The sequence below is a fragment of the Ambystoma mexicanum genome, chromosome 6p (assembly GCF_040938575.1).
Source record: "Ambystoma mexicanum isolate Mex_15411 chromosome 6p, UKY_AmexF1_1, whole genome shotgun sequence".
NCBI classification, from domain to species: Eukaryota; Metazoa; Chordata; class Amphibia; order Caudata; family Ambystomatidae; genus Ambystoma; species Ambystoma mexicanum.
The window spans coordinates 1332485882-1332513138 of record NC_090935.1 but is presented as its reverse complement, the minus strand read 5'-3'; the positions used below and the strand labels follow the sequence as shown (position 1 = coordinate 1332513138).

Genomic DNA, 27257 nt, shown 5'->3' with positions numbered 1-27257 from the left:
TTAGCAATTAAAGGGTTAATAGGAGACATGCAACCGTTTGGTAACAGTTTACAGCTAACAATGGGGAAAAGTGAAACTTTCTCTTCATGCAGGTACTTTAGCTTTAATGATATAAGCAAGTGATAAAATTCTCTTGTAAAAATGACTTCCCACTGCTGCAAACAACTTTTACTTGCTCTCACTTGTATGCAAGTATAATTTGAGCTGGCTGCAGTTACCGGCAAGGTATTCAGAATGATTTGGAGTGCAGAGCTTCCTTCACTGACTCCACAATCACAGCCGCTGTGGGCTTCTACATCCTGAGTTAATTTCTTCTGCTGCTACTGCTTCAGTCACTCTTGGGACCCACACCCCTCTGCAACACGGGTGTCTCATTAATGGAGAGACTTCCTTTCTCCAGTTTCCCTTGGCTTACTTCTGCACATGGGCCTTGGGTGGATGCACGACTTCAGCTCTGCATTCACAGCAATAAGGTGCAACTGTAAAGACTGCATGTTTCTCCTAGTCTCCTCCAATGCTGCCACAGCCAAACAGGGTTGTAAGCACAAGACCAACTCAGAGCCTGCAAGTGAAATCTGCACTTCCTCTGCTCCGGTGTCCCTTCTGTGGTCACACTTCCTAGTGAACTGCCAGCCTCATGCTCTGCTTCTTCTACTACTAACTCTGCAGACCTATCTGCTCCTGATCCAACTTCTTTCTGCTGCTCCTTCCTGCTGCAGCCTTGTATGCCCCTCATGTGGGTTTATTGGCTTCAGGTACAGGCCCTTAGGACTAATTGCCTGACCTTGCCAAAAGCTATTAGGCCTGCCTGCCCTTGGCTCCTACACACCTCTTCAGCTCCCTTCTTCGTCACAGTCCCTGAGGAATTCTGGGAATGTAGTCTAGCTCAGAGAAATGTGGTTTTCTTACTTCTTTAAAAGGTTTAAGGATGATTTTTCTTCCCTTGATGTTATTAAAAGAGGAGTTATAGGGTTTAACCTTTTGAGAGACAGATGGGACAGGGAAAGTCACATGTTCACTGTTACTTTTGGTATACTTATGGCATTGTGGAGGATATGGGGATTTAGAGGTATAAAATATTGGTTCTTTGCGTTGAACACTATATTGAATCACTTCTTTTGAATTTACCTTTCCATTCTTAGTAGGAGGTTGAGATATATCAAAATGGCAATAAGCCAATTCCTCCTCTAAGTCTGTGTTAAGGGTATTCCTCTCCAAAGAGCAATACTGTGTCTCACCACTGTGACATCTCCCCACCACTCTGGGCCTTGTTTCCAGTCACGTAATCCTCCCGCAGTGCACCACCCCCAGGATTGGGATCAGGAAGCGTCTGCCCTCTCCTGGCCACCTGGGAGGAGACTTGAGGCAGGGCTTTAGTGGGGGAGCTGCAGGATTCTTCACACAAAGCAGCCTGACTTAGCTCCTAAATAAATTGCTTTTCTTGGGCTTTAAGTTCTGATAGAGGCAAGCCCTTAAGTCTTGTTATAACTAGGATGTGACAAAGTATTCTGGCTGCTGTGACCAGACGGCATTTAAATCTGCACTTGTTTTCCTTTTCCCAACTGTCCAGATATTGTGATGAATCTGGTGATATCATCACGCCCTCCCTGGGGAAAGTCTCTCCCCAAGTGGCCAGGGAAAGGCGGAAGCTGCCTAATCCTAACCCTGGGGGTGGCTATCTGGGGCAGGACCACAGGCGGTGAGACTGCCCTTGTTGGTTGGAAGTGGAGAAGATTCACCGGACGAGACATGGTATGCCCCCTTTCCTTTAGAATCTGATGACTCCCCCCCTCTCAATACCACAGACCTTTATGGCATATTGTAATGTTACCATAGAGCATTCAAGATTGTCTAACAGCCAAAAGCTTCCCAAGTTTAAAACATAGGAGAGGGGGCACTGTTGCGCATGCACAAGATGGCTGCCTAGTTGTCGAGCTCCTCTCCAAACGAGATCCTTTTAAGTGATAAATCCTGTCTCGGAACTCCCCTGGGAGTGAAATATTAGATTTGAAGACTGTAAGCAGCTGGGGATCTTCCTGGTGCACAAATCGTGGAATTCCAACAATAACTGGCTGAGAAAATTGTTCTACAAGAGTGAGGCGATGGTAACGCAGCACTGAGGTCAGTCACAAGCATCACATAGGAATCAACCGAGCCCTCAAGGGAAGCCACGCCTCTGGGCCGCGTGAGGGATGGAGCTGTGAAAGCTGACGGATCCGCGGTGGTGTGTGGTGTGGCCTTCCTCCCTGTGCGGTGCAGACATGATAACGCTCCTACATCCTTCCCAAGAGGAGACCATACTGGCTGTCCCCCATAACACCCGAATGGATAGAGGTGACGGGCTGGTAACGGCTAAAGTCTGCTGGGCCTCGTTGCCCACTGGGGCAGATTCAGAACAGGTCTGAACACAAGGCGTTTGATCCAATGACGACACATGGGGTTTGTCTGGCTCCCTGATAGTATCGTGTGCGGCCTCATCTGCACCGCTGGCTCCTGCTAGAAGATCCCGCAGGGTTGTAGAGACTGCTGCTTAGGTAACTGGGAGAGACCTTTTGACCAGCGAAACATACTGGGCTCAGTTACACTGATCCTCCCTGGCCCCCGCCACTGACCCCAGAGCTGACCCCGGCAGTCTTGCACCAACCATCCAGCACTAATCCTTGGATGGTTCTGTACAGCATCACCACTGCTACCACAGCAGCAGACAAAACGGACTACACCACATTTGGTGCTCATCCTAAAGAAGGCCAACACCATCCAGGCAACAATTCTGCCTTCCTGGCCGAAACACACCTGTGTCGATCCCCAGTGACACAACTGCAAATACCCTTTTTCGTGTATGTCTTGTAGATTATGTTGTGTACACCCAGTGTTTACGATGCCCTGGACCACCCTATGTCCCGGGTGCACTACTGTATAAATATATGTTCTTCTAACGGTTGTATACCACTGTGCCCTTAGGTGGAACTCTGTACCTCAACACAAAAGAGGTTAATACTCATTCTGTATTTCCACCAAACTCAATCACTCTTGTCCGTTCTTTTTGAGCCTTTCGCGCTTATCGAAAGCTATGTAAACTAATTGAACAATACCACTTGTGGTTTTCTGAAATAAACTCTTTTGTTCAGAACCGTAGCTTGCTTTTTGTAGGATCTCACATCCTGATTATTGTTGATTATTATATACTTGTAATATTATAGATTTGCCCTGACGAAGGAGAACACTCTCCGAAATGCATTGGCTCAATAAGACTGTTTAAATAAGAGATGTGCTAGCTGCTTCCTCACTAAGAATCAATTAGTGATTTTGCCTGGAAAGAATTGTTTTTTGATAAAATATTATCCTTTGAAACACAACAAGGACTCTTACAATTTATTGAAATGTGCCATGTTCCGTTTATAAATTTTGAACATTTCTATAATTATATTATAACCCAGGTTGGGTACAATGGAGAGTGGCTGTGTGACTGGGTTTGCAATCTAGTCTCCGTCCTCACATGTTTTTTGAGTCAGGGTGTCTCCAGGCTCATCACAGCCAGCTCCTGTAAAACTTTTCGACTAATTACGAAGCAGAGATTTTCTACATATGAATCACTTGACTTGAAGTGACTTTACTCGGTGGTGCCCACTTATTCTCTTTTGGTTTACCACTTGCCTAGAAGGAAAGAGGCATGGTTGAGGTTCTCTGGCCTAGTTGTGGATGTTAATAAGTTAAAAACTGAAAGTCATGTTGCTACTAAAGGTAATGGACTTAGAAGTACATGTAAAATGTATGATAATCACTGCGATCACGAATGGCACAGAACATGCACATGGGCAACGGGCTGAGAGTTGAATGGCTCTCTTGGAATATACAGGGTCTCACTCAATAACCCGTGTAAGACCATAAAAGTAGCTGCATATGTGACAAGCCACAACCCATAGATATTGATGCTTCAGGAAACTCACGCGCTGAAGAAAGTAAATGTTGATTTGAACGCACGCTCGGGCCCACTCCTTTACTATATGTAATATTCTGCACAGTCTATGGGGGTCCTTACCCTTATACACCCATCGCTAGGTTTCCGGTATACACGCAGTAAAATAAAAAACTGGGACGCTATGTGTTGGTGTGGGGGTAACTGGCTGGGCACTCAGTGGTTCTAGTTAACACATATGGACCAAACATTGACGACCCAGAATTCTACCAGGCCGTGTGGGATATGCTTGTCCCGATTGACGAGACCTTAGTTTTCCCTAACTTTTCTTGGGCAGTTAGAAAAGATAGACAATCGTTTCACTTTGTGAAAATGAAACTCCAAGCAATGGGCATTAAATATGCTCTCTTCTTCCCGCCCACTCATAAAATGTATTATGAGGAGAAAACATTCTTTTTCAACAGTCCTGAACAAGCCTGGGACTGCTTGAATATGCTAATTGAAAAACATTCCACTAATAGCCAATGGTCAAACCACAGGATTGTGAACCCGAAGAAATAAAAGACATCCTCATCATCACAAAAAGGTCCCTGCAGCAATTGTGAAAATGTCGGCACGGATTTGACTGATGTCCCATGTAGGGCACAATGCAGCAAACCCAACAAAGAAACACGCTGATATCCTTTTGATCCTCCTCTGATGGTTTATCGTGCATTATATTTATAGATCAAATTGCAAGTACCTAATGCGTGTAAACAACTGATTTATATTCTCTTGAGTTCTCGTGGCCCTGCATGCCGGATAGCTTGTTGTTACATTCGTTGATTTCCTTTGGGGCGACCGGTACTCCAAGTTATTCAGGTAGTATGCAGTGTTAGCAAGTTGGGATGTTCCCTATCTGGAAGAGACCGTTAAAGTCCTATTTATTTGATTTCCCGTCTGTGTACATCATTTCCTTCAGTGCTAATGCTGTTTTTTGTTCATAAAATGCTGACTTCCGGTCGCCATGACTGAAGGAAGAGTGCGTGGCTCTACATGTCTTTCCTGGAACATTTAACGGCCTGTGTGATAAATATACTGTAACATTATGGATTATTGCTGGCAACTTCATGTATGTCATGAATCCAGATATGGCCCGGCTCAGGTTGTGCCGTGATGGGACAGCATCTTGGGTTGAAACTCTTTGAATTTGCAGACGCCAGTGGGTTGGTCGCCGTCTGGAGAGCACTTCACCTCCAACTCACAGGATACACATTTCACTACAGGGCGCATATGTTTATGTCCAGGATAGACTACTTTTGTATTCCCAATGAACACACACTTTAGGTTAGGGAGGTTAGCGTTCTCCCTTGTGGAATCTCAGACCACTCCCCCTTAGTACTGACACTACAGGAGTTGTCCATTGCCAAATGCAAAACAGCGGCTACACTCATATTATCTTGCTTTCCCGAGAAGAATCTTGCTAATAAAACAGACAAGTATTTCAATCTGAATAAAGGCTTGGTTACTGACCCAAAATCATTCTGGGAGGGACATAAGGCAGTACTTCAGGGAAGTCCATCTGTCCTGAGTGCTTGGGAACGGGCACGCCCGCTGATATCCCCCTAATAAAAAACGATTTTATGAGACCCAAGGGAGAATTTATCGCAGATTGCTCACAGTACACCCATAGATATATATTGAAAACCAGAGCACAGCAGCACAACTGTGTCACAGGCATGACTGGGTATCCGTATCTCGAAACCAGAGCAGGCTTTACTTACAACATAGGAGATAAAGCAGGCAAATTACTTGCCTGGCTTGAAAGGAGGGATGAATCGCTATCTCTTACTTGAGAAATTATCCAGCCCATCAGTGATATTATAACCAATGATGCACTGATTGCAAATGGTTTTGCAGGCTTTTATGAACAGCTATAAAGATCTATACCAACATTTTAAATCTGGATCCCGCTGACATCGTAGAGGACATCCAGCTCAATCAAATTTCCCAACCACAAAGATCGGACCTTGACTTAGATATCACCGAAAGTAAGATCCAAGAGCAATCAGTGGACTACAGTCAGGGAAATCCGCAGGGCCTATTGGCTTTCCTGTGGAAATCTGGAAGACATTGTGAGGAAATCTGGAAGAAATTGGGTAGAGAATTGTCAAACGAATGCTAGATATGTTCAGAGGTAGCTGAGACAACAGGGAACTGCCTACAGATCTTAAACAAGCAACCATCATAGTCCTTCCCAAAACGGACAAACCCAGCGCTGATTATGCTTCTTACTGACCAATTTAATAGATTATTGGTGAGGCCAAAATATTGGCAAAAATATTGGGCAATAGATGGTTCAACATATTACCCGAACGTATCCCCTCGACCAATGGGGCTGCCTCCCCACTAGAGCTACTAAAATGAACATGCTTAGACTCCTAGTGGCCACTGATAGAGCATATACCATTGAAAATCCATTCGCAATACTCGCCATTGATTTCGAAAAAGAGTTTGATTTCACTTGTGGCACTTCTTATGGACAGTAATGGATAAAATGGATCTGTGTGATTTGGCTGTGGCAGAATTGTTTGTGGCAGAATTGACTGTAGTCAATTTCACCACTAAACCAATTTTGCTGCGGCCAAACCCCATACATCTATGCCCCCATGCCCCCCAAACTCCCAATACATCCCCACCACCCCACTTACCTTTCCCTCTTCCACTTCCTTCTGACCCTGCTGCATCAGTTCCGTCCCTCTTACGCGAGTCGGATCTGACACTGCAGGGTCCCCTTTTCTATTTTGTTTTCTTCCCGTCCCCCTCCTCCAATCCTCAGAAAGTGGGGGGCACCCCAGCTAGCCCCCCAAGGCCATCAATACCAAACATGAGGAGCAGGGGACACCCCTCCAACCCCCGCTCCCCATATTCGGTAGTGATTACCCAATTTGATGAATTTTAGTCGACCGAATGTTACTGGCCGAATTCGGGCAGATGTACCATTCGATCAATTAAAATCGATCGAATTGGGTAATACCGATAAAATGGGCTTCGGCAACGACATCATGAAGTGGGTGAAACGTCTACATCATTTGCGGATGGCTTCAGTGAAAGCTAATGGGTTCACTTTGCGTCTCTTTCTCCTTGTGAAGGGCACATGGCAGGGCTGTTCCCTGTCACCACTGCTTTTTACCCTTGCCATCGAATCTCTGACAATATGGCTCAGGAATGTTCCTACATGGTAAGGATTTTGTTAGCCAACTGGTCACGAAGACCGAGTTGCACTATATGCAGACGATTTGTTGATTTGTCTTATTAAACCTGAGGTATTGACCCCCGACTTGTGGATATTTTAATGAAATTTGGTAAATATCGTTGCCTTAGGGTGAATTGGCACAAGTCAACTGTATTTACTCTGCAAGGGGGTCAGGAGGCAATACCACCAAACTATAGATACCAGGTACTTCAAGACTCCTTTTATATTTAAGTAATAGGGTGGTAAGAATGCTATCAGAATTTTTGCCTTGTAATATTGCCCCATTTACTAACAGATTTAGATGTACATTTCTGGAAGACACTGCCTTGGCCTATTCTTGGTCGAGCAGCACTATTGAAGATTTTGATGGTCCCACGGTACCTTTACCTTATTCAAAACACTCCGGTTGCAAACCCTTTTGAGGAGTTTAAAAAGATTAACCAGGTTCTACAGCAGCTACTCCGGCAAGACTCTCAGCCAAGAATTGCTATGGGCACTTTATTCAACACTGTGTGGGACGGTGGCATTGGGCTTCCAGACCTTAAATAAACGTTACTACTATGCTGCCCAAATGACAACAGCTACTGAATGGCTGCATGGGGACCCTAACCAACCTCACATTCAGTCATTCAGTGTCATGGATGGGCACTTTGTGCTCTATTCAGGTGCTTTATGTTGGGGGACGACCAAGGGATCTCTCTGCCATCTCCAAGATACTTGTACTTGGTACTTCAAGCACAGAAGGAAGTGCTGCAGGAAATGGAATGTGCTGGAAGGGCCACACGAAGCGCTCATATATGGTATAACCAAGACTTGCCAGAGTTTAACAAAATACATCTCTTCAGGCGTTGGAACGACAACGGCATCAAGCTGCCCACAGATGTGATTTTAATGGTAGACTTTCTACATTTCAGGGACTGGTCCATCAAATTTAAACTTCAAAATCAATCATGAAGAATAACACAGTTATGTGATTATGTCTCGATTTCCTGATGCTCTTAATCTGCCGCACCAATCCCATTGGAAGATTATATGAATGAAGGTCTCATTACCTGTAAACCAATTTCAGCCCTGTACCAAGGTTTTCTATCCTTTACATCTACCCCCTACCTAATCTCAAAGCGAGATGGGAGTTTGATATTGGCTGCCTTGAGTATAAGGAATGGCAAGAAGCTCTAATGTTCCAATAAACATGGCTATTTGGGCAAAGTTTCAATTGATCCAACTCAGAATCCTTCACAGAACAGACTAGTCAAGAGATGCCTCCTTAAAGTGGGGTTTTGTACCTGATATTAGTACCGGGCAAGGGTAAATGAGCTTGTAATAAGCAAGCTCATTGTCCCTCGCCGGGTCGTTACCATCCCAACAAAACCAACTACGTGTAGTCCCTTCTTCCCTTCCATGGCCTACATTTTTTCTGCTTACTTTTTTATTTGTTTTTCAATGGCCTGCCATGGAAAGGGATATGGGACAACATACAGTTCCTTCTCCCGGTTCCGTAGCGGCTATTTTTTTCTTTTCTTTTTTTCTTTTTTTCAGTTGTGCAACACCAAAGTTGTCATGCAACTTAAAAAAATTAACTAATAGTTCTCCGGTGTAGCGGGCCTGGGTAGTAATAGTAATAAGGCCCTAGCCGGGGGTTGGGCATTACTGCATATGGTAATGCCCCAGGTCCTTCGTTAAGGCTCTCTCTTTGTTCGTGCCTGTAACTATGGGCCCCGCAGCATTACCTGATGCAGTAAAACCCCTGCAACTCGTGCATATTGTTTAAATATATACCTAAAATGTAGACGGGTTGTGCTTATGCTTTACCATCAAACTTGCCAATGCTCAAAGATTTTGGTCTGTGATAGTAAATCGCTTAACTGTGATCTGTCACTGCAATATAGGTCTAGACCTCAAACTGATTTTACTGGGAGTGGGATTGATTGGGGCTTTGTCCAAAGCTGTTAGTGTCTTCCTGTTGCTGGCATTGCTGATAGGAAAAAGGAGTATTGCCATGAAGTTGGGTTGGGAGCTGTCCCCAGGCTGTCGAAATGGAAAAGTGACATGGACGACTGCATGCTGAAGGAAAAAAAATGAATAGGCCAGAAGGTTGATGTCAAAGTTTGGGAAAATCTGGAACTAATGGGAAACTAAAGGCTATTTATATATGGACTGGTTTTACTGTCTCTCTGTAAGAATGCATATGGCACAACATGACTTTGCTTGTTATTGTTTTGTTCGTTGATGTTCAAAACTGATAAAGTGTATTATAAAAAAATATGTTTCATTTTAAAAATTCAGAAGATCTGTCAACATTTGCTCAGGGTTAAAGTTATGTTGAAGAAAAATAAACATCTGGAGGAGGTTAGGCCTGGAGGTGAGATTAAGAGGTGGTTGGAGAAAATAGACTTGGTGGTAAGAGGTGGAATCTGGTGGAGGAAGTTTAGCTGGAGCAGAAGGACGTGTGAGTAAAAGGTGTGTGAAAGAATACAATTTAGAGACAGGGGGTCAATTTGGGTTTAGGAGATTAGATCGGAAGGAGGGGGGAGGTGTCAGTATAAGGTGGTTAGAGGAATAAAAGCTGGTGGAGGAGGTGATAATAGGAGGAGGCGGGCAGAAGGTAAAGAGCTTATATATTGAGAAGCAACTGAGGATCTGGAGAAAGGGGAGCCGAAGACATTGTGACCAGCAGAGAGTAAAAGGAATGTCAAACAAAGAAGGGAAGGAGCAGAGTACATCAAGAGTATAGCGGAGGAATGGAACCCATTGAGGCATCATGGGGAGTGATGTAAAGGAGGTGGGAAGCTACCAGATGAGTGTGAGGGCCAAGCCAGCCAAAGAATGCATGTTCTCGCAGGCTACTTTAGCCCAGGGCAGAGGAGATATGAGAGGGTGTCAAGGAGAGTACTGAAAGTTTAGAGAGATAAAAGAAATACGGTCTCCCCTGAGTGGCTGAGGTTTCCAAGGGGCCCCTCTTTCTGGGTTTCCTTGCTCCCTACCATAACTGAAGATCCACCTTTGGACTACTCTTAGCATATAGTACGGAACCATGGAAAGCCCTCACCAAACACCAAGAGAAAAGAGGGTTTGTGGAGCCCAAAGCACTGGACTAGACCGAGGTAGGACCAAGCCTTCCAGATACCGAAGGACTATTACCACCAAGAGGGATGATGCCTGAAGCTGGCAGGGGAAAAGGCCCAGAAATGTCTTCAAGAATCCTCTGGGCTTGCAACAATAGAGTGTTGGGCATTACCAGAAAACCTGTTTGGGTACTCTACGGACTGAGATATGAAGACAAGAGGGCCTGGCACCTACTGCTAGCAGGCAAGAGACTCTCATGGAGAAGCTCATCCTGGAAGGGCTTTCTTTTGTTTTTTATTTCGGCAAACATACCCTTTTATTGGTAAAACTTCTCCATTGCTTGTTTTGATGGCCTAGGTACATGAATCTAATAACAGTTTGAAACTAAGGAAACAGTCTTGGCGTCCTTGGTCCCGCTCTCAGATTTGTCACAAGACATACACGGTGACAAGGTGGCTTTTATAACTCATCCTCCTATCTCAACAAAATATTCTCTAAATTTCATATAAATCAATCCACCGAAATACCCGTTTTCTTTGTAAAACCACAAACAAAGGCAGAAAGAGCCTTGCATACCTTAGACATACGTAGAGCTGTTATGTTTTCCATGGACAGAACAAAGGGAACAAGAGAGACAAGACAGTTCTTTGTTTCTTTAACTTCAGGTCAGGAGGGTTGCCCTGTAAGCAAATCTAGTATTGCCAGAAGGATTGTGTGTTATTTTCAAGAATGTCATGCCTTGGCACAAAAACCCTTGCTAGCTATAGCATAGGCTAAGTCTACGCAGGGTAAACGGACTATGCTCACCTTCCTAGCTAATGTCCTCCTAGATAATTTATGCAAGGCAACATGGAGCTCAGTATATATGTTCACAAAGCACTACTTTAAAGAACACAGGGGCAGAGAGTGGGTAAACATACATTATGCATAAGCCAGCCTGCAACAAGCACAGAAAACAAAAAATCTAGGCAGTAGCCACCGAATGGCAGTTTATTTACTTGCAGTTGTAGACTAGGAATAGTATTATAGGAATGCCTCTCTTAACACCTACTTTGGAAGTAAACTTGAAATACTCAGGACCAATCACTTGATTGCAGACTATACATAGCATGTGATTCTAAACAGATGCAAGCATCAGGTTGACTACTACTGTGTAAGACAAGTTTGCCAGATATTGTGTGCCCACTTAAAGTAGTTTTTGGACTGAATGCAGTCTGCAGCTGCCAGGCACATTTAGTGACTAATTAGGTAGGTTTCCAAAAAGCAGCAATTTTGTTTCCCCACCATTACGCTATCAAGTTATCTTCTTTTCCTGCCATTTGGATCTTTCCAGGGCTACTGCAGACTCATGCCCTTGGGGGCAGTTTGAGGGGGAGGGTAGGTAGAGCGGAACCGTGTGTGTGTGCATGTGTCTGTGTGTGTCTGTGTGAACCTATTGTGTGCTTCTTTAGTTATATATTTTAATTAGTTACTCATGTCAAGTTAAGCGGTTCCTTGGATTAGCCCATTCACTCCCCTTGATGGCACAATAATGGTAACTTAATACGCCCATATTCTCAGACAGTGTACCACATAGGGATGCAACCCGTCCTTTTGCTGCACTGATCAATGCCATACAGCATATTTTCCCAATTGCTATCACAAGAAGACTGCATTATGTCATAAGAGACTGTTAGGGAGAATTCTCCGAAATGTTCTAATTCCCTTACACCTTAGAGACCCCCAGCTCTTTTTGCTGGACTTACATTTTGTAACTTTCTAGACCCAGCACACACTATCTTACCGTAGGGTGCTGGAGGGGTTACTTAGTATCCCCTTTGTCTAGTTTCTCATGTAACAATTTAATTTACCCTTTATAAAATTAATGGCTGGTGGCAGTGGTTTACTTTTTACTACCGTTGTGGGTTTTTACCACGGGCTGCGTTTGCAGCTGCAGTAAAGCATCCATGGGTGCACATTTAATCAAAATGGCCCTGATTTTCTTTTTTCGCCATTTCTTTTTGTAAAGGTCAATTTTGAGATTTACTCTGCGTGCCAAACCAGGTTTGGTCCCTTTGTTCATTTTGTCTTTGGCTCCAGTATGTCTGGCAGGGGCAGGAAGTGAGGGAGATGCCCGAAACTCCCTGTGCTTAATCCCCTTGGTTACAAAGGTGATTGGCCAGCCGGCTGTCCGGCAGGAACAGCCACCCTGCTGTGTGATTGACTGCTAGGCTGGAATGAATGGGAGGAACCTGCATAAAAGGCAAGACCATTGGACGTAGGAATCCAAAAAATAACTTGAAAGAGACGCCTGCTGCAACTCCTGGACCATTGGTTTGCCTGGTGAAGCCCTGCTGCTGTGCTGAAGCTCTGAATTCACCTCGGCTAGAGAAGCCCTGCAAGGACGACTTCTCCCTTTGAGTTGGTGGGTCCAATCAACTCCAAAATAAGCCCATCTGGACATCCTCTCGGAGCTGGCTGTATTTCCACTGCTGCTGCTGCTGGAACCGAAGTGCCAGGGAGAGGAACACCAGATTGTGAGCATTGCTTTTAAATCAGAACCCGAGCGCTATGAAGATCCTCTGGACTTCCCTGATGCAGGACTGACCAAGCCTGAGCCACCTCAACAGAGTGCTGGATCCCAGAAGCAAGGAAAGTCTGAAGTTGTATCTGAGAGCCGTAGTGTTGCTATTTGCTGTCAGACGCGAGGAGCTGAAACACTGAAGGACCGCTGAATTGAAGTTTGCCCATTGCTGCCGCGGACCTTGCGATTGCAGAGCAAGAGTCCCCAGACGTCCTCCCTCTTGTCCCCACAACTGAGGCTCAGGAACAACAGGATCTGTAGAGCTGTACCTGCAAAGAAGATCTTCATCTCCACTTGACATTGTGCAATTAACATTGGTTCTCCTGGCTCCCTGAGAGACTCTTCTTCACCTCTGACTCTGTGCTTTATCCTTTCCCCAGGAAAAGGTTAATTTACTGAACATTGCACGGTTTCAAAAGTACTTACCTGTTTACAAATTATTTGTTAACCCTTGTTTTATTCCTCTATTCTATCTTTTGCACCAAACTCAGTATTGCTCTAAATGTACCAGTGATAAATCAATGTCCACAGTGTCCTAGCTATTTAAGTCACCTGAGGGTGTAGGAAGTTTATGTGTGCCATCCCCAATGGGTATCATCTGATTCAGAGTGTCTTTTGAAGTAAGTGTATTTTAATTTTTACATATATATTGCTCCCTTCTGAAGAAGGCTTATGCAACTGACTGTGAAATAAATTAATAATTGTTTTATTGAGAAACCTTGAGTGTAAGTGTTTATTTGAATAACTGTACTGAGAAACTCTGCGTTACAACATTACTGCTCACATTGACCCCTCTTGTGATAAGGCTGGCTGCTCAGCCACACTACCAACCTGTGTAGTTCAGACTTATACCAAAGGTTGGGTCCCTATTGCCAGGAGGTCAGGGTTGGTCTAGTGCACCCAAAGGGTACTGCATACAATCTTGCCTAACAGAGACCTGCAAATAAAATGTCACAGGATTCTAGAGAGCAGTACGATGAGCTCACATCTTGGCATATGCCTATGCCCATGTTTGTATGCTGGAACAAAATATTTTCTGCCCATTTCAAAGTAGTGTAAAAATCATAGTTGATGGAAATCCTTTTCCTGCCACTTGTGGTGAAAGTGGAAATTTCCTCTTAGGTAGTGCCAAGGTGTCAGTGATCTAATTATGCTTTTTGTCTGGTGGGATGGGGACTAGATGGGAGCTGTAATGAAGGCATGATATCAACGTAAGACAGACACAATTTCAAGGGTGTTTATTTAAATTTATCAGGGGTGTGATAAATGCCTATCTAAACCTAAATCTAAAGATGGGAGTAAACTACGACCATCAAATAATAATAACGCAGTCCTAGTGGAGTCTCATAAAAATAAAAGGGTCTATGCTAAAAAACTATTGCTAATCCTTACCGCTAGTTTTCAAATAGTGTGGGGAAATGTTCATGAAAAAGAAAGAAGTGTTCACAAAATGATAAGTCAGTAGGTTCAGGCCATCCTTCCCCATGTTTTCAGCACGGGACAAGGCGGTTCACTCGAGCATAGCACACTCTTGGGCTTCTTCGGCACAAGGACACAGTTCTATTACAAGCATCAGGGCCTTATATCTCTTGATCCAGAGGGCCTGATGTATCAAACAAACGAAAAGTTCATTTTCAAGTATTCAAGTAGAGCGATTCACTCTTCAACCTGGATCCCCCTCAGTCAGGCTCAGATCCCTTTTCTACCAAACTCTTTTCTCAGGTGACTCACGGTTCACCCCGGATCCCCCTCAGTCGGGCTCAGATCCTTTTAACACAATTAATCTCCCTCAGTCGGGCTCGGACCAATTACAGTTTGTATATCTTTTCTCAGGTGGCTCACGGTTCACTCCGGATCCCCCTCAGTTGGGCTCAGATCCCTTTTTCACAATTACTCTCCCTCAGTCTGGCTCAGACCAATTACAGTTCGTATTAGCTATCAAATACTTGATTGTGCACAGGGTTTGGCTTCACCCGTTGCAGGACCACTTCGATTTCACAGTTCACAATTTTACACCCTCAGTTGGATACCTAACAGAGACCTTCGAATGAACACCCACGTGGCACCAGATCACTCTGTATATGGCATCTACTTTGTTTTAAAAAATGCAGTCACTCCTTGGATATTCAATTGTATTTGCGTCACTCATCACATACGTCTTACACTCTGTTCTTTGCAGATTTCTTCATAAAATGTTGCCGCTTGCAACCTTTGTTCTAACACAGACCGGTCTGCTATCAGTCTCCCCGACTCACCGGCTTTGCACCTTACTGGGGCGGCTTTGTTGTAGGAGTCAAGCATAGTACCATTCCAGCAATCGCTCCCCCCCACCTCAGCTATCGATGCGGGAGAGCCCCCGATATTTTCTGCACACAATGCACCTTTCTTCAGCTTTAATTCCCAATATTATGTTTCTTATTCTCAAGGGCTCATGAAAGTAGCAGTTTCCTTCCTCTGAAAAGGCCAAGGGCAATTACCACCTTGCACCCTTTCTGGTCTTGCTGTCTTTCTCCTCGTATTAAACTGCCATCTCGGAACTGCTGCTTCCTCATGTGTTTTGCCTTGCTTAGAGTGTGCTTTCGTGCTCCACCTTTTATCCGTGTTGGGAAGTGTAATGGAAGTCAGGTGTGTGTAATTATCAGTAATTGCCTGACTCTGCCTGACCCTTGTGTTCGGACATGTCAGGTATACAGGGGGTGGGCGGGTGGAATTCCTAGGTATCCTACCTGGTAGGATGGGGAAAAGGTGTCATTGGGAAAGGGGATACTGCGTCTCCCCCTACAGTGTCCCACCTCCACTCCCGTAGCAACCCTCATCCAGGTGATCCTCCCGCACTGGTCCACCCCCAGGAACTGGATCCAAAAGCGATGGCCGTGTCCTGGCCACCTGGATGACAGTTCCCCGGGGACTAACGGGTGAGACACCTTCAGGATTCTCACAGAGCAGAAAGATAAGACCAATTTTGCCTCTCACTCATAGGGTGGATTATTAAGAGTGCAATATTCGACTCTGCACCAGCCACAGCTTGCCTGTGGATACTTGTTTCTTAAAATGGGGGAACTGGTACTGAAGAAAGTTTGAGTATTTTAGGTTTTATTTTTTAGCTCAAGAAATAAATAATGTAATTTATCAAATTGAGGATGCTTATGGCTTACATTACTTTCGTCGTGTGTATCCAGATACATGATTTGAGGAAACAACGGAAGAAAACTCATGATGCTGCAAGAAGTGTAGTGCCGGCCACACCACAAAATGGCCATGGAAAACTGCTCTGTGGGAAATGCAAAACCCCAGCATGTAACACAGAAGTCATCCGAGTTGAGCAGGTACATTATTTAGAAACTTATTGTGATTGAATTGTGTAGATGGTCCATCTATGTTAGCCTTCCTTTGTCTGAATGTCTCATCATACCCTGCATAATGGTACTAGAACCACTAGCGTGATAGGAAAAGGTTACAAACAATTAAGGCTAAGTTGGTCTTCCTTGATGTGAACCGTGATGGCACTCAGAGCTTACTAAACACAAAGATCAATGTAGGCCTCCACTGTGAACTTATTTAATGGATGTTTTTTATGAGAGGGCTATTCAGTCATGCTCGGTACTATAGCTTTAGCTCCGTTTAAGAAGGATCACCCTGCAAGCCCTGGCACCAAGCTACAAAACACTGATTTTGGCTCTTAAACACAGTAAACTAGAAACCACAACAGTAAACTAGTTTTTAAGTGAGAATGTGGGATCCGGAGTATTAAACAAAATCTCCTACAGCACTTATTTAAATGCAGGATTAATGTGTCTTTTGAAACCAATCTAGAAAAGGAAAGAGAACATTCATCGCAGGGTTTCACAATCTAAACAATCAAGAACTGAGATCAGTCTGTAAGTGGCAAGCAGTTGCAGGCTTCTTTGACAAACTCCACAAGCAGCAGCTGCAAAGGCACTAAGTGTGGAAGAGTCAAGCACTTTGATGCGTCATCCCACTAACATCCTACAGCTGTAATCATGATCCCCCAATGTTAGGTAGATTTTCATTTTCCTGTGAAATCGCCTTCCCCTGTGAGTGCCCTAGCACTGTTTGCTGGACTGCTTGATTTTGTGGTCAGTTCTTATGAGTGAAAGGGAACCTTTTTCCACACTCGCCCATTCTTTTACTCATATCTATGGGAACCTTTTATATTGCTTTGATACCTTTTTCTTGGAATCATGCTTTCCTCCAGGTTTTGTGGCATCTGTCATTGACTTTTGCAGCACGCAGCACTCTCTGTGCAGTGTTGCTGGGAGCCCCCCGGGATTTCCTTTTTATTTTCTGTTATTTTACTTGTGAGAACACATGTTCCCAAGGGAAGTGGGATATTTTGTATCCCTCCTATCTTTTCTATTGTGAGATCAGCACATCCCACCTTATGTGGAGTGCTGAAGGGTTACACTGAATCCACCTTCTCACTGCTCCTGTAACTTTTCTGGTTACAATTGAAGAGAGGGTCCCAGGAATTTCCCTTATCTCCCCTATGTGTCTGTCAACCCGCAGAATGAAGTATGAAAGGTGTAACTCGCTCTTTGGCTGGTCACCGACTGCACCACTGTATCACAGATATGATAAGAGATATTGGGCCTCATTACGAGTCCGGCGGTAACTGAGGCGGTAAAACCGCCTCGGTTACCGCCGGACTCATATTACCATTCTGCCTCCATGACTCCCGGAATTACCGGGGCATTACAACCCCGGTGTCCCGGGAATTCCGGAGGCGGAATGGTGTTAATCCCCATTCCCATTGAGTCCCATAGGACTCAATGGGGATGGGGATCATGGAAACACCGGCACCATCTTTTGATGGTGCCGGTGTTTCCACGTCCGCCTGCAGGTGGGCGGTGTTTAACCCGCCAGGTCAGACCTGGCGGGTTTCAGGCCTCCGCCTGCAGGAGTTGTGATCGCCCGGCATGGAAATAACGGTGGCGGCGGGTTTACCGCCACCGTTGTTTACATACCGGGCGAGTTATAATGAGGCCCATTCTCTCAGACAGCCATTTAAACCATATCCAGTTGATGGTTTCGAAGGGACAGAGGTCTCATCAATGGACCAGATCGACTGACAATAAAGACAGGTATCAATGATGTCGTTAGAGATATCACGACATAGCCACATTAGCCATGAAGCAAATATGCATCCATTCATGAAGCTACATAGACATGCACTAGTTTATTGCTTGTAGACATGAACAACAGGCTTATAACTCCTGTAGGTAGAGGACAGATACATTTAAATAATGCTAAGAACATTTCCTTTCTTTCACCAAAGCTAAACTGCAACATGCAGAATATATGTGGACCAGGCTTGCATATGCATTATTACAACTAACCATAAGGAGCCATGAAGACACATACAGAACCTATAGGGTGACTGAGGGAATCAGGTTGGAAAGACAGGCCTCAGACACATGGAAGGGGAGACCTGATCCTTGCAACATGAGGCGCAGAGCTGGTATTTACAGCCAAGGACAGGGGCGGGTGGAAAATTCTTGGTTCCCGAGGCAGCAAGCCACCTGCAAGAATTCAGAATGAAATCCTCATAACTGCAGACAGAAGGGCTTTGTGCTGCGGTCCTCTTCCACGTGACCCAGCATAACAGGACAATGCTCATTTACTCGTGCTGGGAAGAGAAGCTGTTCCCAGCGAGACAGAGTGGAATGATACAAGTGTTGCCCACCAAAACTGTAACCTGCCGGCACTATCTCAGGCTTAGGTGATCAGAGAGTGGTAACAATATGGACCACACAGACCTCCATTTACCTTCCCATCACCTTGAAAAGATACACTCAGCTCTGTGACCAGACAAGGTCCCAGGGCTGGGAGGACCTGCTCTAGCTGATTCAGAAGCTCCATTTGTGAGGTGGTATAAAATGTTGCATGGCCAATGGTCTTCCTGCGACCCTGCCACAATGTAGTTTGTTACATTTAGGGGAAGTCTGAGGCAGAGCCACCTGATATGGAGAGCCAATAAAATTACCAACATATAGAATTCATATATGTAGTTAGCCCAAACTGACCTATGAGGACACCCCGTAGGTTTTTGCGGTGGGCCCGATTGTTGTGATGTCACACGTACATAAGAACGTGTGACACAGGCTCAGAAGCTGAGAAGGCTGGAGCATTGACTTTCCTGTATGATCCCTGTCTGTGTTGGATAATAAAGACAGGATATTTTGCCTCATGGCTGTGTCTTCCGTTCTTGCAGTGGGGACTCTTTGATGGGCCCACGTTTCTCTGCTAAGTAACTGGACGAATGCTGAGAGGTCCCATCCGCAAGTCCATAACACAGTGACAAGCTAATCTGAATGGCTGGTGGCAGTTGTTATATCCTACTGACTTTTGTATCATTTGTACTCAAAGGCTGTGCTTACGGCCACATTAATACACAAAGGGTTGCCTGCATAGGAGGAATAGATCCTGAGGCTGAAGGAGAGATGACCACCGGAACGAAGAACGCTAATGAAGATGGCCAGAGATGTCTGCAGCAACTTCTAGTGACAGCAAGAGCCTGCCAAGTAACCGCTGCTGTCTGACCCCATTTTCCATGCAATAGAGGAGCTCTAAAGAGTATGACTCCTTTCTTTGGACTGGTGGCACCAATCAGTCTCAAGGCGACCTACATTTTGAGCCATTCCACAACGAGCTGTGACTTTCTCCGGTTTCAATTAACCAATCCCCTGGGACCTGCGACCATTATGCGGTGCATCATCTTACAAAGATCAAATCCTCCTGAAACTTCGGTGGACTCCTTCCGGAACTCCAGATGCAAGATTCCACTCCTGGGTGCTGGACCGAGAGCGCGAGCTAAATCGACCCGGTGGTAACCGTTCTTCACTGGTGCTTTGAAAAGGGGCACCAAAATCACAGTGCCACGAAGAATCCTTTGCTGGACATCCCTCCACTCGACTGCTGCTACAAGATACATTCCAGTGTTCCTTTGTTTGCCACCACAACCAAGAATCTGGTGACTGGGTCTGCTGCTTTTTCACAGAGAGAGCATCCTGCTGCATCATCTTCTTCACTCCTACGATATTGTGAGTCTCTGGGTAGACCTTACCTAGAGTTGTTCAGCTGCTCCTGTGTTGCCAGAGTACTTATTTGTGCATTTCGGTGTTCGCCCAACCGTGTTCGCTCAGGCCGAAAGCCTTTGTGTATTCAGAGGACCGTTCCCAGATTCCCTGAACCCATTTCCAACAAAGCAGCTTTACTTTCTTGTTACCAGGAGTCTCCCTCGGAACTACTGACCTTCTACAGCTTGTGCCTTGCTTGTTCTCCAATCTGACTCTGAGATATTCACAACTAGATAGGGCTGGACTTTTAAAGCCCAAGGCCACTAAAAAAGTATTACAAGTCTTGAAAAGGACTTACCTGCTCTATGTTGGTTGTGTCGTATTTATTCTTGCCTGAAACAGGTATCCTAAAAGTTATTACAATGTTATTTAGTTACTGTGAATATTCCATTGGTTCTTCTATTGTGCCTACTGTATGTTATAGTACTTACCTTCTAAAGAATGATCTTTGCCTTAGTGTATATATAAAATAAACCATTGTTTTTATATAACTTTAGTGTGTGAATGTTTCTTTGGACTATAGGTATACTCTCAGGTCCTTGTACCTTCCCACAGCCCTTCCTACTTCCTAGGATAAGCGTGGCTGCTCAGCTTTTGCTACCAACATACTTGTGTGGTTCAGCCGCAGTGACATCATTTGGGGGTTATGTGAAGAAAGACCTAGGCAATTTTGCCTGCAGTGTGGGCCGCACACCTTTATATCCCGTTGGGATACTTCAAATATTTAAACTTCTCAATAATCCAATTTAACGAATGTTTGATTTTTTAGTTCTGTGATTTATTCTCTGATCATAATAATTCTCTGATCCCTTTGATGACGCTCTTGCAGTTATTGCAATTCAAACACAGGTAGGTTCCCTGTTGTTTATGTTTCTGATGTCTGTCTTTATTGTCTTTGGTGTTAACCAGAAGGTCACGTAAATTGTTTGAGCGTTGTTACGCAAACACTGGCTTGGTCTGAAATAAAGATGGTGTGCGTTCGTCGCTGGTAAGTATAGCCCACTGTTTAGCGCAAGGGAACACAGTATCAGATCCCCATTCAGGAGAAAAAATCCAACTTAGATGCTTTGGGACATGGGTCACCGAGAATTGTGTCTACTGCATATGTTGTCGTTGTGGACTATGTTATTTGGGGGAAACTGGACGGAAGTTAAAGATCCGGATGAACGAACACAAGTCTTGCATACGCAATAAGAACTTAAACTCAGCAGTTGCCAGACACTTTCATCAGAAACAACATACAGCAGCCCAATTGAGGTTCCAAATACTAGAGGTATTGAATAATCAACAGCCAGGTATTGATCCAAGAAGAAGACATCAGCAAAGAGAAGCGTTCTGGATAGATCAATTGGACACCTTATCACCCAGAGGAATGAATGAAGAATTTGATTTGAACTGTTTTCTATAAATTGATTCGACCCACGAAAAAACACTTTTTACAGACAATCTACTGGGCTGGACTACCTTATGTTGAGCATATGAGCACCGTCTAAATTGCATCCTATGAAGGATATTCCTATTTTTGATCTCCTATAACCTATATAGTTTTGTATTTTCTTACTTATGTCTAATTGTATTTTTCCCATATTCAACTTTTATTGTTCACATTTTTTTGGGTTTCTGCATGCTCAGTCATGTGGCATGTTAAATATCTATTCGACAAGGCACCATAATTTTAGATATCACTTAGACATATACAGGTATAAATACACCAGACTTATAAGTCTGCAGCGCTGACATGACGCATTCTCCTTAATAGGGACATTGTATCAGCCATAATGAGAGACTGACCCAGCTGTCAACCTTAATATTTAACATGCCAGCAGTATCACACTGACACTAATATAGGTATTGTCACTCTAACATGTAGGTGTAACCCTTTTTCTTTCTTTGAAGCCCCTAGCAATATGGCGGCACTCACATGGACAAGCAACCATGGTGAAGGTGGCAGTCACCGTAGCAACCGGAACCTCACTCCCAGAGTAACACTTAGCGTTTACTTAGGTAGGAGATGGGAGCAAACAGTGAGTCAGCGCGATATGGCTTTGACACGGCATTGACACTGTACACAAGGTATGTGAAACGCACAAAGATAGGTTCGTTCGGGACTCGGTAATGTACCGCTCTGTGTTTAAGGAATGTTATGATACCTAAGCATGTCTATGTTTGCACCTGAAGAAACAGCGATCACGCTGTACATTTAAAGGATGTTATTGTTTTTAAACAGGTCTACGTGTGTACCTGATCAAAAGCGGTTACGCTGCATATTGAAACGCAAGCAATTGCGCTTGTGGACGTCATTTTTTGAAAGGTCAGATTCTCGTATACTAGTGTAATTTGCACGATAGAATAATCTCCCTGCATTTGCTCATATTGAATTAACTATTCGGTACGATAATATCGCGTTTAGATCACTGACAATTACTTTGGCAGCATGTACACCTTTACACGAGGTGCATTAACACATTAGCATATATACACGATGTCGGGGATTTAGCAAGGAGACAACCACATGCGTAATGTGATACTACAACAGAATATATTGGCGAATTGTATTTCTAATGAAGAATGTTTATGTATATCTCTCTCTCTCCTTTTTCATGTATGTTTTTATGTGCGTGGGCACCCTGTTTGCTTTAATGCATTTTTCTTTCAATTGTTTTCCAATCTGTTACGTTTGAATCTGATTATGCTGTTATTTTTGTACGGTTACATTAATGAACACTGATGTTTGCTATTTGGCTATTATTTTGATTAGACAAGGCCCTGATGAAGGACTACAAAGTCCGAAATGCATTGGCCACCTTATGCTGTTTGCTTATAAAAAAGCAACAGTACATTGTCCTTTGGAAGCTTTAGAATAAATCACAGAACTTAAGAATCAAACATTTGTTAAATTGGATTATTGAGAAGTTAAAATATTTGAAGAATCCCAACGGGATATAAGGGTGTGCGGCCCACATCGCAGGCAAAATTGCTTAGGTCTTTCTTCACATAGTCCATTTCCTTCGTGCTGACACACGGTAGCACGGGTCAGTGGGCTGCACCCAAAAGTAGCACTATCTACTGGTAAATTCATGCGCAAAACAAGATAACCAGCAGTGCCCGCTCTAACTCTCATTTCTCTCTCTGTATCATTTGGGGGTTGCCAGAGGTGACAACTGCGACCCCTGGAGGCCACAGTTGCAACTCCTGGGACAACCTTGCAACCCCAAATTTAAAAAGAAAAAGAAGACTTTTTGCCACCCAAAGAAGGATAGAATTAACTTCAAATCATTAACCATCGCCCACAAATGCCTCGCCAACTCAGCCCCTAAATACTTAGCAGACACATTCTTTAAAAACACATCTGATTGCCCTACTAGAACCCTACACTCTCATTGCCTCAGGGTTCCCAGATATAAGCTCATGAAAGCAGGGGCTAGCCGGTTTCCCGTACTGGCAGCCAAACTGTGGAATTCCCTGCCTGCTGCCCTAAGATCAGAACCATCCTTCCACAGTTTCAGAAAAAAAAGAAAAAAAATATGGCTCTTCTCACATGATGTTTAATTTTGCATCACCATACGATTCTTGTATATATCTGTATTGTAATCTTGTAATGTAGAGTGTCTGGTGCTAATCACACCAATGGAATGTAAATAATTGCTTGCATCTGTCTCACTGTAATGTTATAATGTAATGTAAATGTAACCTTGTAAATACACCCAGATACCTACGGGTTAGGTGCGCTATATAAAATAAATGAATAAATAAACAAACAAACAAAAAAGCGGGTGCTCCTGGTGTAGCGGGCCCTCCTGTGGTGCGGGTGGACCTGCCACACCAGGTGTGGTGTGCCCCCGGCCCAGTCCTCGCCCATCAGGGTGAAGGCTGGGCCGGGTAGGCACACAGTAGGGGTTGGAGCTGAACGTGACATGTGGCACATGTCACATGCCACGTTCAGCTCCAACCCCTTCTCCCTCGGATTCCTTGCAGCTCACATAAAGGAACCAAGTAGCTCTCGCAGCTTCCTGGTTCCTGTTTGTGAGCAGCACAAAGGAGCCCAAGGAGGCCTGGAAGGACGGACCGAAGCTGCAAGAAAAAGGTAAGAAGGCTTTTTTTGTAAAATGATGTGTGTTTTGGATGTGTGAAGTGTGTGTCAGATGTATGTATGTGAATGGTGGGGGAATGAGAAGTGATGTGATATGCGTTTTGAATGTTCTGGGTGGGTGGGTGTGTAGAGAATGCAATGAGTGGATGGAAGAGAAGGTGTGAGTGACTGGTGGGTGAAGGAGAAGTGATGTGATGTGTGTTTTTGAATGTTCTGGTTGGGTGGGTGGCTGCCTGTGTATGGAATGTAATGGGTGGATGCAAGAGAAAGTGTGAGTGACTTGTGGGTGAATGGGAAGTGATGTGATGTGTGTTTTTGAATGTTCTCGGTGGGCAGTTTGGTGGGTTTGTGCATGTGTAGAGAATGCAATGAGTGGATGTAAGAGAAGTTGTGAGTGACTGGTGGGTGAATGAGAAGTGATGTGATCTGATGTGTGTTTTTGAATGTTCTAGGTGGGTGGGTGTGTGCCTGTGTAGAGAATGCAATGAGATACAAGACGAAAAGCTATGGTCACTGTTTTGGTGATGAACTTGACTCACCTATTTTGTGAGTCCGGAATAGTTATCATATAATGATGTAAAAAGTATTTTGAAGAGGGAAATCAATCTTGTTAATATAAATTGCCACTGACTCAGATTAATTATGAGAAATATCATTATTTCTTATTATATAATGATCATTGGTCCTTACCACACTAGGTGTATCACGCAGAAGAGATGGATATACACACAGAGCATTTTCAGGTACAAAATTGCAAGGAACTAAAAGAACAATTGCACTGTCACCAGAAAACAGGTGCCACTTAAAATAAATCTTGCTTTATTTCGTGCAGTGGTGGAAGAAGGGAGGGTTCATGCCAAAACCTTCATTCAAAGGCAAAGAAATACTCCCTTTATTAGGACTTATATTTACAGGCCACAAGGCGCGCAGACTGGCGTAAAGCAATTGTTGGCAGATAAGGACTACTAGGCATAGACCCCCCAGCATTTATTGCACTCTAACACGTAGGACCTCATTATGAGTATGAAGGTAATAGTGAAATAAATTTGGATTTTTTAAATGCCCCCATTTTCTTTTTAAATACCAAATAATTATGCATTCAGATTGCATGGGATATCTACAGCAAGGGGTATTGCGGTAAATAACCAATGTTTACCCAATGCAGTTCTTTTCATGTACCCTATGCCATGAATAGCACCTGCGATGCTACATCATAATTGTGTGGTATTTTAAAAATAGAATAGTAGGCAATTCAATGTATCCGGTTTTATTGTTTACTTTTATCCTCTTAGCAGCCTCTTGAGCTCTGTCGTTGCTCCTATACTGTAATTGCCACTTTGTCAGCGTAAGGCCTTTTTAATGTTCTTTTACTGAAGTTCCTAGCACTACCTCTGCTGGGCAGTAGGGCATTCGTCAGCCTTATTGTGGAGGTCTGGAGTATGGTCCTTTTAACACCTTCTCTGACAAGTCGTATCTCACGTCTGCTGGAACATATGTCCCCGTTTCCTGACTGGTTCTAAAGTATACAGATGCTCGCCCCATCCTCTCACTTCACAATATTTCTGTACGAGACTTTGATCCATCGTCTTAGCTTCCGTCTTCTCGTTCTGCTACCTTATCTGTATTCTTTTAGAGGCGTGGCTTCCAAACCTGAACTTTTTTCCAACTGAGTCCCCATAAAGATTCTGGCAGTGGCTCACATAGCTGTTTTTTCCTGCAAGTTAACTTTTGCCTGCGTACCTAATTTTCCCACTATCTCTCCTCACTGCTTGGGCACACTCGGTTGCTCCAGGTCACCACCTCTCTGACACTCTGGCACGTTTTATCCAACTCATGCCTCAGTTCTATATTCCTAGAAGACTACCTTTTCTTTAAGGGCCTCATTACACGGTAGGCAGTAAGGGTTTACCGGTACCGGTAAGGGCACCGGTACCGGTAAACCCTTACCGCCTCACTATGAGTTCCCTTTGCGGGACCCGACCTTAACGGCTGGTTTTGCCAGCCATTAAAGTAGGGTGCCGCAAAGGGACCTTGGAGCTAATTACGGTACTGCAATTTGCGGTACCGTAATTAGTGCCTTCCCCATTACCATTATGCCCTATGGCAAAAATGGGAATGGAGAAGTGCCTTGGTGAATGGGGAACTACCGCCCCCGCTCACCTTGGAGTAGGGCGGTAATTCCGCCATCCACCAAGGCGGACACGGTAAAATACCGGCGGCAACCACGGCGCTAACAGCGCCATCGTTACCGCCTACCGTGTAAATAGGCCCTAAGTCTTTCTTTCATTGCTGCTTTTGAAGGCGTCAACATGTTTGGGTCCTACTACTGATCATAACGGCACCCTACTTGTCTCCTCCCCGCTCTCATAAACTGAGCTTAATCCCTTTGGGAACTGATTCACAAAACAAAATGGCATTCCCTCAACCCTGATACTTCGTGCCCCGTCTGTTCTTCTCAACAGGAAGTTGTCTTTGCGATATTGTTGGTCGCTAAAAGATCACATACCACCCAATCCACCCAACCTCATAGTGGTTTGCTCCTTGGCATTAGCTCATATTCATCTGCTGGGATGTTTCTCTCCAAGTTCCAGACCTATAGTTGTTTCCCCATTTTCGAATGCCATCCTGCTGGGAGCGCCAACTTGTGTTCTTGGGAACAAACCTGTTTTTTGCGCAGTAACCCACTGGTCCCTGGGGCGAGAACATTCAGTCATGTGTCCCTTAACCTTTCCACATTTCATTGCCGTCCATCTGAAGGCAGAATCCAGTTTAGGAGGGCTTAATTTCCATCACAGACGCTCTCATAGAGCTTTGAGGCAGCTAGCGGTTCCCGTAAAAAAGAGCTCCAAGCTCTAAACAACTCGACATTTCTCGCATGCTAGCATTTACGTTTTAGAATTCCCTTCGTGTCTCCAACTCCCTCTGTAATGCTATTTTGCTAGGGGTTCAACCTATTCATATTCCCAAAATAGATAGTGGTTGCTGTACCTGCGGTGGCAGGCCTGTACTAGGGAGGATTAAGATGTTCATGGATTGTTATCCAGAGATTGTTTTTCCTGTAGGGGACATTATTACAGCTGTTATATGAGTTGTGCTTTTTTTCTTGAATGTTTTTTATTCTATATGCTCCTTTGTATTGTTGTGCTGCTTTATGTATGACTTCCAGACAGGTGTGTGCGTTTACCAATGCATAAAATAAAAAATAAAAAGAATAAAGATTACAAGAGTATTGCAGTAAGCTGAGACTATGTCCCTGTTACTTGTACCCGTCCCCAAACACCCACCCTGGG

At 44.3% G+C, this 27257-nt stretch overlaps 1 long non-coding RNA gene across 1 annotated transcript in view; it reads left to right on the top strand.

Annotated features, from left to right (window-relative positions):
• The window catches only part of LOC138510383 (uncharacterized), a 350876-nt gene that overhangs the window by 106160 nt on the left and 217459 nt on the right, over positions 1-27257 (top strand). The window contains exon 2 of the long non-coding RNA XR_011280375.1: positions 15960-16106. This is a non-coding gene — a long non-coding RNA (uncharacterized lncRNA). The remainder of the gene's footprint in view (positions 1-15959; positions 16107-27257) is intronic.